The sequence below is a fragment of the Phodopus roborovskii genome, unplaced genomic scaffold (genome assembly GCF_943737965.1).
Source record: "Phodopus roborovskii unplaced genomic scaffold, PHOROB, whole genome shotgun sequence".
Classification (NCBI taxonomy): Eukaryota; Metazoa; Chordata; class Mammalia; order Rodentia; family Cricetidae; genus Phodopus; species Phodopus roborovskii.
This window is the reverse complement of record NW_026126525.1, coordinates 16,597,674-16,610,161: the sequence shown is the minus strand read 5'-3', so window position 1 is coordinate 16,610,161 and position 12,488 is coordinate 16,597,674. Positions and strand designations below refer to the sequence as shown.

Here is a 12,488-nt window from a genome sequence, read left to right as displayed (position 1 = left end):
ATAAAGTTCCTCTCAGGGGCAAGTACAAATTGATAAAAGTAGAGTGTGTTTGCTATGCATACTTTAATCATTTGATAGATATTTTAGACAAATTAAGGTGTAAATCTTATCCCTAATGTAAAGAATGGAATAGTAATCACCAATAAACAAATGCACATTATAGTATATATTTCATGTTATATAGTCAAGAAGTTGTACCTTTTGTTCACTTCTATCTAAAATAGTATGACACACACCTAAAATTGTATGACACATTTCCTGATGACATTCTTTTTCTCTCCTTTGAGCTCAATGCTTTATCTCTGTCTTGATCCCTTTGTCTCTGTACAAAGTAGTTTTAAAAGTTATAATCAGTTTTAGTATGAATTAAATCAGTTAGCACAAAATGAATTCTCTTTACAATCATGGCAACCTTCATACTTCATAGTAATGTTCAGGAAGACTATGAATAAAGAGATTTCTGAGGCTGTTTTGTACAAGCATATATGTAATAGATATAGAACTGTTTTTGTTTTAATTCCTGGTTTAGTCTATTGTCCCCATATGGTTCTTTGCTGACTTTAAAACAAAGGAATTTACACTCCCATTTTCTATTTTACCATATACTTTTCTTTAGTTTTCATCTTACAAATCACTGCTATATGGCTAATGGGAACATTCTTTTTGGAGAAAAATATACACTTTCTAGAGTAAGATCTAGCCCTTACCTCCTTTTAAGAACTTGGATTGACATCTAAAACAAGCTTGTTTCAAATTTAAATTTTAAAAAATTATCAAAAAAAGAACTGGGAAAAATTCCAATTTCTGAAAATTTTACTTTTTTAGAATTAAAAGCAAACAGTTCATATCTACTTTTGGCAAATACTGAATGTCAGTTGAAAGAATGAATGTGACAGTTTACCTCTGGAGCATTCTTGCACATTGTTTGTTTTTTTTTTTTGGAAATTTCAAGAAATATTAACCTAAATATCTACTTCTAACCTGGAATTATTCCTAATTCTTCTTCCCAGATACTTTAATGTACTCTTCTTTAAAAATAAACACTATTCTTCTATTTAGGTAATTCCTTCACCTGTGATAATAGATATCCACTAGCGGTCTTTGTTTCATTATCTTGCTGGTCTTGTTCAACTGTATTTTAAATCAATTGTAATCATCTGCTATATACTTGACACTGTGCCTGGCATGGTATAAAGATCAATATGTTAAATATGTTGCCACACAGTTATTAAAGAATGTAGTCTTTGCCCCTTTGTGCTTTTCTGTCTTAGTCAGTGACACTACACTTGGTTTCAATTACCTGCTTTCAATATTTGTAGAGCATTCTTGATTCACAGTTCAAGTTCATTCTTTGAATCCATTCAAAATTTTGATAATCGTGTATTCATATTGTTTTGTTCAAATAGTTTCTTTCTTTCCAAGCTAGTTTATGATTTTAAAGCAGTATTCTAGCTCAGCTTTATGATCCATGTACTTTTCTCTTTCCAATGCCATTCACACTAATCCAAAATCAATTGCCTGTGATTTTGCACAGGAGGTAATGTCAGAGTATTAAAAACAGCTTTATTTAATGGCATGACCCTTAGCATGTCAACCACACTTCTGGGGAGGCCCCATTCTCAAGAATAGTTAGGCAAAACAAACTGAGAAAGGTGTAGAAAAGTCAAAATTGAGTGGTTAGGGGTATGAAGGCAGAGAAAGTGGATATGGAAGGAGTTGAAGGAGCAATGACTATGACCAAAGTACATAATATGAGAAAGAGTAAAACAAAAACATCCTTTAACATGTGAATTGGCTAGTTATTGGAAACCTATTCCTTATACTGGTTGCCTTGCCCAGCCTTAATTCAAGGGGAGATGCAACTTGATATGCTATGCTTTGTTGATACCCATGAGAGGCCTGTCCATTTCTGAACAGAAACATAGGAGGAATGGATTAAGGAGGAACAGAGAGGAATGAAGGACTATGAGGAGAAGAGGAAAAGGACAAGTGTGGTTGGGATGTAAAATTAATTAATATATATTAATATATTATATTATTAATATATTAACATATATTAATATATATATTTGTATTTATTTACTTTTGAGACAGCGTTTCTCTGTGTAGCAGCCCTGTGTCCTGCAACAACTTGCTTTGTAGAGTAGGCTGGCCTCAAATTCAGAGATACACCTGCCTCGTTTAGATATTTTAATGGATCCTATTTTCTAACTTACCAATACTTTCTTTTAGTTTGGATATAAAATTTCACTAGGGGTGCAGATATTAGAACTTGATCTCCAACTGATGGTAGCATTTTGGGATGCCCTGGAAACTGTGGTAGAAGTAAGTCACTATAGGCATGAGTGTAAAGGACGCCTTACTCTTTCTCTCTGCTTCCTGTCTTCCATGAAGTGAAAAGGCTCCTCCACCACATGTTGCTTCCTGTCATGATGTTCTGTCAAAGTTAATGGAGCCATGGGATCTAAAATCATGGACCTCCAAAACCATGATCTAATGTAAATCTTTTTCCCTTGTGTTGCTTATGCTTCTGTCACAATCAAACCAATACATGCCTGAATAAAATTCAAAGTCCTCTAAGCAGCAAAATGTCCCCAACCTATTTTCCAAGATATATACAACATGTACTTTGAAGTCTTACTACACTCTGTCACTTAATACACAATTTAACATTATAATTTTTTTTATAATCAGTCTCCATCCCATTGAGGTGTTTTCTCTATTATTTTGTCTCATATAAATATGAGTCTATAAAACCCACCTTAATTACCACTTCTTTACTTAAAACTCCAACAGCTTAGGTAGCAGTTTGAGTGAGGTTGTTTGCACACACACTTTGATTTGAGTCCTTGTTTTGCCATTAATTTTGTTGCCTGTAAAGATACTTGATCTTCCTTGCCTCAGTTTCTCCACCCATATATGAAAGATGAAAATGCCATCTGCCTTTAGAGTAGCTTGAGTAACAAATGAAATATTGAATGTAGACTATTTGGAATATCATCCCAAAATCAATCACTCAATAGTCACTGTGGCAGTACTATTTATAAGAACCGAATTTGGATCTTTATGAGATTCAGATTTTTGTCACTGGTATCATCCTATGGAATTCTTGATCTGTCTCTTCAATGCCTCAAAGAACAGAAGCTAGATCTTTTACTTTTCACCTAGTATGAATTTCAGACCCATAGCAGGAAGTCCTTTAACAGTAAGTGACCGAGCTATTCCTATTCTGCTATGCACTGTGGTTCATATTTACCCTGTGTGTAAGGTCTGCAGGTTGAAGCAGGATCTGCCCTTCATTTTTACCCTGACATAGGAAGTAAAAACATAACTTCTACAAATTAAAATGTTACCTCTCCAGAACTCTTTCAGTGTTTATTATCTTTCATTACTGAGGAATCCAGGAATCAAGTGGTAAATTAGACTTAAAAAAAACCCAGGATAGTCTTTTCTTCTAAACACCTTTCTTGTTTTATTACTAACCTGCTAAGGTCTTTGTAGTAGCTTATCTAAATATTTAGAATTGATTAAAGAAATCAACTCTGGTATGAAATAACATATATTGCTGCTATAAACTGTCATGTTTTATAGATGTAAATATGTTTATTTATGTATATATTTATATGTATGTGTATATGGATACAGACATATGTGTGTATTAATGTACGTATAAGATTAGTACCAGGAGTAATAGAAACAGACTGTTCTATATATAGGAAATCAGGGTACATATTATCTTTAAAGAATTGAAAAAATAAGGAAACCAATTAAAGTTGGCGTGGTAACTATCTGTATACACCAGCAATGCTAAGCAACATCATTGATAAAAGTATTCCTCCCTGCTGGAGGTGGACCTCTCCCACTGACACCCACAAACATGCTGTCTCCCATGTCTATTGTCCTTATAGAAAGTGCCTTTTATGACCCCTATGAGCATTCTGAAATATCTTAGAAAAATTTTTAAAATAAAACAACAAAAGAAAATCCTTATCACCTTTATTTATTTATTTGTGTGTGTAGACATGCACACATATGTGTGTAGAGGTCAGACCACAGCTCATAGATGTCAATTCTCTCCTCCCACTACGTGGGTTCCAGAGATTAACATAAGGCTTGTGGTAACTGACTTTACCTGTGGAGTCATCCTGCCAGACCAGCTTTTAGTGCTATGTTCCAACATAAAAATACACTTCACAGCACAGTGTTAAAGATACAAATATATATTTCATAAAACAGTCATATTTTACACTAATATTGTGTGATACTAATATTGAAAAATACTGCTCTGATATTGTGCTTAGTCCCCTAAATGGGAATCATAAAGAAAGAGCTGTAGAATGAACTAGGCAGTTGACATAGGCTGTTGTCAGCTAGTTTTAATTCAAATCAGAAATCAACTAGACTCTTGGGTAAGGGTAGAAACTGAGGCTTCAATTTACATCCTTTGATATAGGAGGCATGGGCAACAGGGATGGTAGAATACAGACACTAATAGGCATGTTGAGGAGTGTCACCTAATGATACTCCATCTTTGTTCTGAGTTTCTTTCTCCACATCTGACACTGGCCTAAGTACCATCTCTCAAGTTCTTGACTGCTACTCTATCTATAGCACACTCGCTTCTTTCACTGAATTCTGACCTTTTTGTTATCAATTCCAAAACCACAGAACACTGAAGTTTATTCATCTCTATCCTTTTTTTAACCCTTGTGTTTTGTTTCCTTTGTCTCCAGTGAGTGTATTAATTCCTTGGTTATCTCTCTTACTGTCTATGCATAATTCAGGGTGCCTGTCACTGGAGGTGTTACTCTGTGCCCGTAACTTATGAATGAAACTGCAGTGATGAAATTTCTGCTGGACAGGATTTCCTTTTGAAAGCTATAGTTACATGCCCAATTAACAGCAAGATGAGAGGTTTAAATTTCATGACACATCTCAAGTATTACAAATTATTCTCTCTTATCTACACTTTGGCTTAGATAGATACCAGTTGAAGACATGGGCAGTCATTATCATTTTCAGAATGTTATTATAAGCAACTAAAAGTTTGTCATCTAACCTTAGGTAATGGTTTGAAGGAGGATGAGTCTCAATGCTGTATAGTCATATAAATATTTCATGTCCAGTGAAATGAGCTTAAACTTATTTCCATAGAAACTATGTGGAACAATCATAGATAATTATGTGACCTTCTTTTTGGTAAGTCTTATTAACCTAAACTTTTATTTTTAACAGTTTGTCTTAATGATGCTATAATATGACAAAAGAGCATAAAAAGACATGTAATGACTAAAGAGCTGATAAAGAGGAATACTATTTGCAGGAGATGTAATTTTCCACATGGACATTCAATTATGAGAAAACTGACAAGCTGGTTAAACATTTCAAACTGAATTGATACAACATAGGAAAATACCAAATTTAATCATTTTACCAGGGACACATTAATGAAAGCCTAAACATTATTTTATATGTGAAAGGGGCAATATGATAATTTAAACAGTATAATATTTTAATGAAAAACTTCATATTAACTTTAAAATCAGAAAGAAGGTATTATAAAAATAGTAAAAATTATAAAAGGATGGAAAATAGTAGAAGAAGCGAAAAAGGAATCTAAAAATTCTGGTGAGTGTAAAACTCAAATCTTCCCTTTGGTATAAATTTTAGAATGTTCTCAGACAAAGTATTTAACTACTCTTTTGTTTGCAATCCCTTGGAGTCATCAGACGAAATAGCAATTATTACCTAAGTGAACACTACAAATATATGTATATATGTATCTGGTTTTATATTGAATTTTGTTCAGTGCAGGGTGACATTTATGGATCTATTTGCATTCTTCTACATGCAGACATCCAGTTAGACCAACACCATTTGTTGAAGATGCTTTCACTTTTTTCCATTGTGGTATCTCTGTAATACAACTTGAAATCGGGGCTGCAATACGACCAACAGTTCTTTTATTATTCAGATATACTTATGAATTAGGGAAATAAAATAATGGGAAGCTCAACAAAGCTGCGAAATTTGAATTTCAACATTGATGTTGCCAATTTCTAACTTAGGCTTAAAAATATTGGTTTGATAAAATGAAATCCTCCTGACATGCTTAAAAAGGCAAGCAACATTTTTAAGTTTGTGTAACTGCTATAAATAATCCTTCAGTATTTGTCCTCAAGGTTAAAGACTATACACACCAGTGTGTAGGTCAATAGAGAATAGGGGACAACATAGTTGAGAGAGCTTTTGCTGAGAAAACTCAACAATCCCTGAATTAGCATGAAACACTCTGTGTTTTCTGTCTCTGGGTCTCTTATTTCAGCTCTGTCGTGGGGAAGTTCATACTTCATTGTTCCTGATATCCTTTTCTATTCTAAGATAATTATACTTCTGTGATAAGCTGATCTAGGAAAAGCATAGCACTGTTCTTATTAGGGTCTAAATTCTACTCATCAGAGAGTAAATACTGTCCCAGGTTCTCAGCACAATTATGGAAATGACTAAGGAGTAAAATGCCTCTGGATGAGACATCAGCATTCATTATTTATGAAATGCACCCTGGTACACAGCATTACAGCCTTTGTAGCTCCTGAGCTGTGTAGTCATCAGGTGCATCATCGGGGTGCTGAATACCACATGGGCTGAGTCACTGAGTGAAAAAGAAGAGTAGCACTTTTGTAGGCTTACATGTATTTTTAATCTAGCTACAGGAGCAATACTTTAACGCCCTGTCATTACATGGTTGTTTTATGGTTTAATGGCTGACTTTTCTTTTGTAAAGAATTAATGCCAACTCTTTCATACACTTTGGTGGTGACACTACTAAATTTATACTACTAAGATTCATTGAGAAGCTATGACTTATTCGAACCATCAACATTTACTATATTAGGAATTTCAACAAGGAAATGACAGTACCAACTAATTTATTTAAAATTACACTCATTAAACTATTTACAAATATCTCTTTTATTTTTTTAAATTAAGTTTTCCAAAAATTAATGGATCCCACTTTACAAGTAATAGGCATGTTTTGGTTCTCCTTAAGATTTGAAATATATTCATTTATGGCTATACCTAACAAGCCCAGTCTCTTCTGATCTCAGATTTGAAATATATTCATTTCTTAACAGCTATTGGTAGCATGGAATATGATATCCTATTGTATTATTCTAAAATTCACTGGTTCTGTGTACCTAGTTGGAGCTTTCAATGAATATGGACATATTCATCATATGCAAATTATTACTTAACATAAGCACCAAATTCATGATATAAAATTCTAAGTGAACAGTCAAATTAACAAGCTTTAAAATTTCCTATTTTTAATTCAGAGTTTGAGTTTTATCACTAATCGAAGTGCGGGTCTTACTTCACTGACTTTTAAAAAACTGTCTTATACAAATTTAAGTCTAAATATCCACACCATGTTAATTTTCTTTTGCATACTCATGGTACTTCAGTATATATAGGAAGTGTCAACACACACTTTCCATTTTGTTGCCCACCATCAATATTGAGAAATTAACAACCTGTACTGCTTTGTGGACATCAGTCAGTCTTCAGGGAGGCTGTTTTTATTTGTTTGTTTAATGTCCCTGTATCAAACAGTATCACTGTTTTTATTTGCTGTGTCTTTTGCTAATAAAGCAAAAATAGAAAATGGTAGTTTTGTGAAACAATTTTGATTTCAGCAACTCACAAGAGTCTCAGGACTCCTCAAGTTTGAGAAGTATCAAATTAAACACTTCAAATAATATAAGTATCATCACAATCTTTCCAAGATAGTTCTAAATTTACTCAAAGTAAATTTCTTGACAATAAATTAAAGCATAATATCATTCATTTAATGTTTGAGTAGCAAAAATTTAAAGAAAAGAACATTTTAAAGTATATCTAAGAATTTCTAATAGCACCCAAAAAAAGCTAACACATATAAGAGAGAAAACACAAGCAAATCGTAGAATACGTATTAATCCATGTATTGTTTTCCCTACCTTTTGGTTTATTGCCTTTGACTCGTTTCTTCTTTACATAGCATGTGTTTCTTTGGTTTGCCGTTCTTGAAAATGATGCCAAAATGAAAACTCTGGAATCTTCTCCCTGAGAATCAAAACAAATGAAAGACACACACTGACCCTCCTGCTCCTAAGAGTTAACCCTTTACCTCTGACTCAGATATGGGCTATAGAGTCAATCAAAAGCTCTTGCCAGAAGCTAGTCACATGTCATCTTTCCTTAGCCAATCAAAAGGCCATGATACAAACAACAGCTGCTCAATTGAGACATTCCTCCAGTAACCTGTAAGTACCACTGTCATTATTTGTGGCTCTTTGCCAGATGGATCCAGAGCCAAAAATAACCCATCAGGTTTTACAACTTTCAAAGCACAGAAAGGAACCATTATACTCATTTTATATAGGGGTTATATAACTTGTCACGTTCTCAAAAGCAAAACTGATCAAATTTGGAGAAAGTATTTTTATTTCTGGAAATATTTTTTGTTCTCTTTTTATATGTCTTTATCCTCCTAAAGTAAATCAGCAGGAAGTCATTGTCAGATGTAGCACCTTGATATTGGCTACATTTTACATTTTATAATTTTTCATTACTCTTGAGAATTCAATACATGCATACAATGAAGCACAATCTAATCCATCCCCATCTTCCCTATGTAACTCCCTCATATCATCTCACTATGGCCCCTCCCCCACTTCACTTCTTAAGCACTTTTTTTTTTTTAACTAACTCACTAAATTCAATTAGTGGTGTCCATATGTGCATTGTGGCAGAGCCACCCACGGGAGCATAGAAAATCTACCAGCAGCCACACTCTTTGCCATTGGGCATCTATCTATAACAATGAGGAATAAGTTTCTTTTATAAACCATTCAGTCTGTGGCATGGCACAGACTATCATGAGCACCAACAACTTGAAGACATAAGCAGATATTTGCTTTACATAATTTAAAAATTGTTAAATGAACCTTTAGAGTTTGAATCTAGTTCAAAAAGACATTGAGCAAACATCCCAAGGAAAAAAGGTAACCAGACCTTGGCTTTAAACTGTAGATAATTATCAATGAAGATAATCTTAAATGATGGTCTACTATATTATCGGTGTACCTGATGAAAGAGATGAGTCATAAGCACCTTAAATTTTTCATTTTGATGCATGCAGCTCTTTGAAGACCTTTCCCAATCCTCCACCTCTACCCACCTATGAAATCTTTCAAATTCTCTGGGTTTGGCTTTGCTGTACCTTCTTTGTAACATTTTTTTCCAATCCTTTTACTTTGTTTAAAGCATCATTTGTATGTTCATGATTGTCAACCATTTTTTAATCCAGATGTTTCCCCCGGCTCTAGGCTAGCATATCTATATCTCACTCAACATTTTCACTTGTGTTTCAAATTGCACATTATACTTCACATCACTAATTTAATAATTAATAATCCTCTCTGACAATCTCACAACTGCTTTTCCCTCACGCTTCCCAGCCTCAGGAAATTGCACTTTTCTTACTGACCTGGCCATGACAAGTGATGGGAGATGTCATTCTGTTAATGTGTGTCTCTTATTGGTTAATGAATAAAGCACTGTTGGCCAATAGGAAAGCAAGACAGGCATGACTAGGAGACAAGGCGGATTCCAGGAAGTTGTAGGGAGGAGTCAGCATGTAGAGACTGGAGAGAGCAGAATGCCACCCCCACTCTCCAGTAAGATGAGACCACGTGGAAACACTTAGATTAATAGAAATGGGTTAATATTTAAGACAGAGCTAGCCAATAAGAAACTAGTAATAGGCCAACAGCATTATATCTAATACAGAGTCTGTGTGTTAATTGGGGCTGGCGCCTAGGTGGGTCCAGGCTGGTAGGAAAAACCTTACTCCTAACAGACAAGAGTGTGGAGAATCTCTGCAACAGTTTATCTTAGGAATGCAGAAAAGACAGTTTCACATGCTGCCAATAGAACCACAGCTCCTTCTGAAACTTCCAAGCTTTAGAAAGTGACTTAAATGTTTATTAAGACTGGTCTTTGTTAGGAACTAGCTGACCCCCACCCCCACCCCAACGATGGGTGGGACGCTCATGGCTGTGTCATCCCTGCATCAGCCTTACCTGGCAGCTCAAGCTTTACCTGGCTGCCAGAGGACTCAGTTATTCATGCACAAGCCCCCCTTTTAAAGCAAGCGCGCCAAGCGCGCTTCTCTCTCTTGCTCTCTCTCTGACCTCTTTCTCTTTCTCTCTCCCTCTCTCTCTCTATCTATCTCTCCTGCTTTCGGTTGGCCACCAGCTACCCTCCCCTTTCTCTCCTCTGTCTCAATAAATTCCATGTGGGCACTGAGTCCCATGTTTTATAGGCATTAGCTGGAGCAAAAGAACAACAGTCTTCCTCCTTTCGTTGTTTGCTCCCTTCTTCCCATCTCATCCATCTCACACAATTCACACTAAAATTCATTAATTACTTGGTGATGATAACAGTTGCTATCTATATGAGACACTCTAGAGTCTGTGCAGACAGGATAATGAAGGCATCTACACAGAAGATGGAAATAAAGGCGTATGCACTCATAATGTTACGTATATGGCTAGATGTATATTACTTAGTTTTATCCACTGAGAGGGGCTTAGAGCCAAAGAACCATAGCACACAACATTCAGTTTGTTTGTTTGTTTTTTTTAATATTACTTTCCACTAGAGTTCTTTGAAGATAGGGCCCATTATAAGGATGAATCAGAAATTACAAAATGAGACTGGAACATTCTTCTAGACACAATGGAAACAATTAAAGAGGCTTGTCAAAATGCTTAATCATAAAGTGATTAACACTGAATAATTCTTGTATCAATGTAAACAATAATAATACCATAGCTATCTATTATATAAAACTGGGAATCAAAAAGGAATATTGATAAAAGTAACAACTGACTAAAAAAAATGGAAAAACATGCAAAGAGAATGGTAAAATTAGAAAAACCAGCTTCTGGAAGCCATTTAACAAGGATTGCTTTAAATACACAGCATCACTGGAAGTTACAGATAGCAAATTAGATGTTTGGAGATAACTGAATAATCAAGTAGACTCAACATAGGACACAAAAAATACTTATCAACTTTTGAGTGTTACAAAGGAGAAATGGGACAGGATATCTTCTTAATAAAGTGATACAAATTATTACCACCAGAAATGGAGCAAGTTGAAATTGTGTCTTAGGGTGTAAAGAGAAGGCAACAGTATGATTTTTGCAATATGTCCAAAGTTTCAGAGGATCAAATTGAGAGACACCTTGCAAAGTAGGTGGCCTACTGTCAAAATTATGATAGTCATAAATATTGATAGAAGATGGCAGAAGCCCTCCAGAATACAACATGCATTCCTGGTGTTAAATCGGGAGAGAGTATTACAGAAACATTCTTGGCTTTTATGTTTACCCTGTTCTAGGCTGATATCTGCATGGGGCAGAAACAGGAGCTCTTTGAATACAAATAGTATATAAAAAACAAAGTTCTGTTAGTAGTCTTATACCATTTTTTCTACCTTTGAAATTGTTTCTTTCAAAAAGAAAACTCTAATAAATATGAAATTAATGGGAAAACCACAGTCCTCCAATTATTTTCCATGACAGAAACAAAAGATAATTTTCAAAATTCAAAGAAAAGAACCTTCTTGGTTTACATTTGTTGCAAATTGGATTCTCTCCAAATTCTTCAAAGTAATTGTCATGATTATATGTTTATTAGACCACTCAATAAATATTCTTATTGGGTTAATGCCTTTGATAAATATTTATTCTTAATGAATTTTGCAACTCTATTATATTTATAGAATTTACAGATTCAAGTTTGAATATATTATTTTTGTATTGCTTGAATCTTTTTGAACTTTGTTTTCCTGTGGTTTTAAATTTTGGCTTTCTCTGTTGCTCTAGTAATGTTGACTCATTAGCCTAGTGAATTTTTTTTCTTTTTTAAAAAATACTTCATAATTTAACTTAAACAAATAGATATTAATCATTCCTTTTCTAAATATATAAGGGTCCTACATAAGAAGTATGTTGTTTTGTAAAATGACTATACCAAGGCTAATTAATTAGGAACTAATTTTAAATCAAGTAATGTTATTTTGATATTTATGAAAAATTAAGAAGAAAATTAAATAGTGATAAGACAAACTTATTGTGATTTTTCCCTATAAAGCCATGTTCTGGATGACTGTTTCTTTAGATCCATCAATGCTTCTTGCTATTTATATCTTCAATAGTTCACATTAATTTTACAGTAGGAAATAACTAATGTTTGTGAAATATGTCATATGAAAACTTACTGTTACTTTTAATTCTTTTCAGATGGTTCCTAATCACAAAGTTAACTTGATAATAACTCATAAATATGGAAAAGAAGAGATGAGGCAGAGGAAGAGACCATAGGTTGAGATATTGATGAAACAATGTTTACTTACTACACTCAGACATGAAAAG

The 12,488-nt window shown here is 34.1% G+C and overlaps 1 protein-coding gene across 1 annotated transcript in view; it reads right to left on the bottom strand.

The window, feature by feature from the left end:
• LOC127232241 (transmembrane protease serine 11F) overlaps positions 1–8,128 on the bottom strand; it is a 71,433-nt gene extending 63,305 nt beyond the window's left edge. Inside the window, exon 1 of the mRNA XM_051198261.1 lies at positions 8,001–8,128. The gene's annotated coding sequence lies outside the window, so the exon portion shown is untranslated. The remainder of the gene's footprint in view (positions 1–8,000) is intronic.
• Between the last annotated feature and the right edge of the window lie 4,360 nt (positions 8,129–12,488).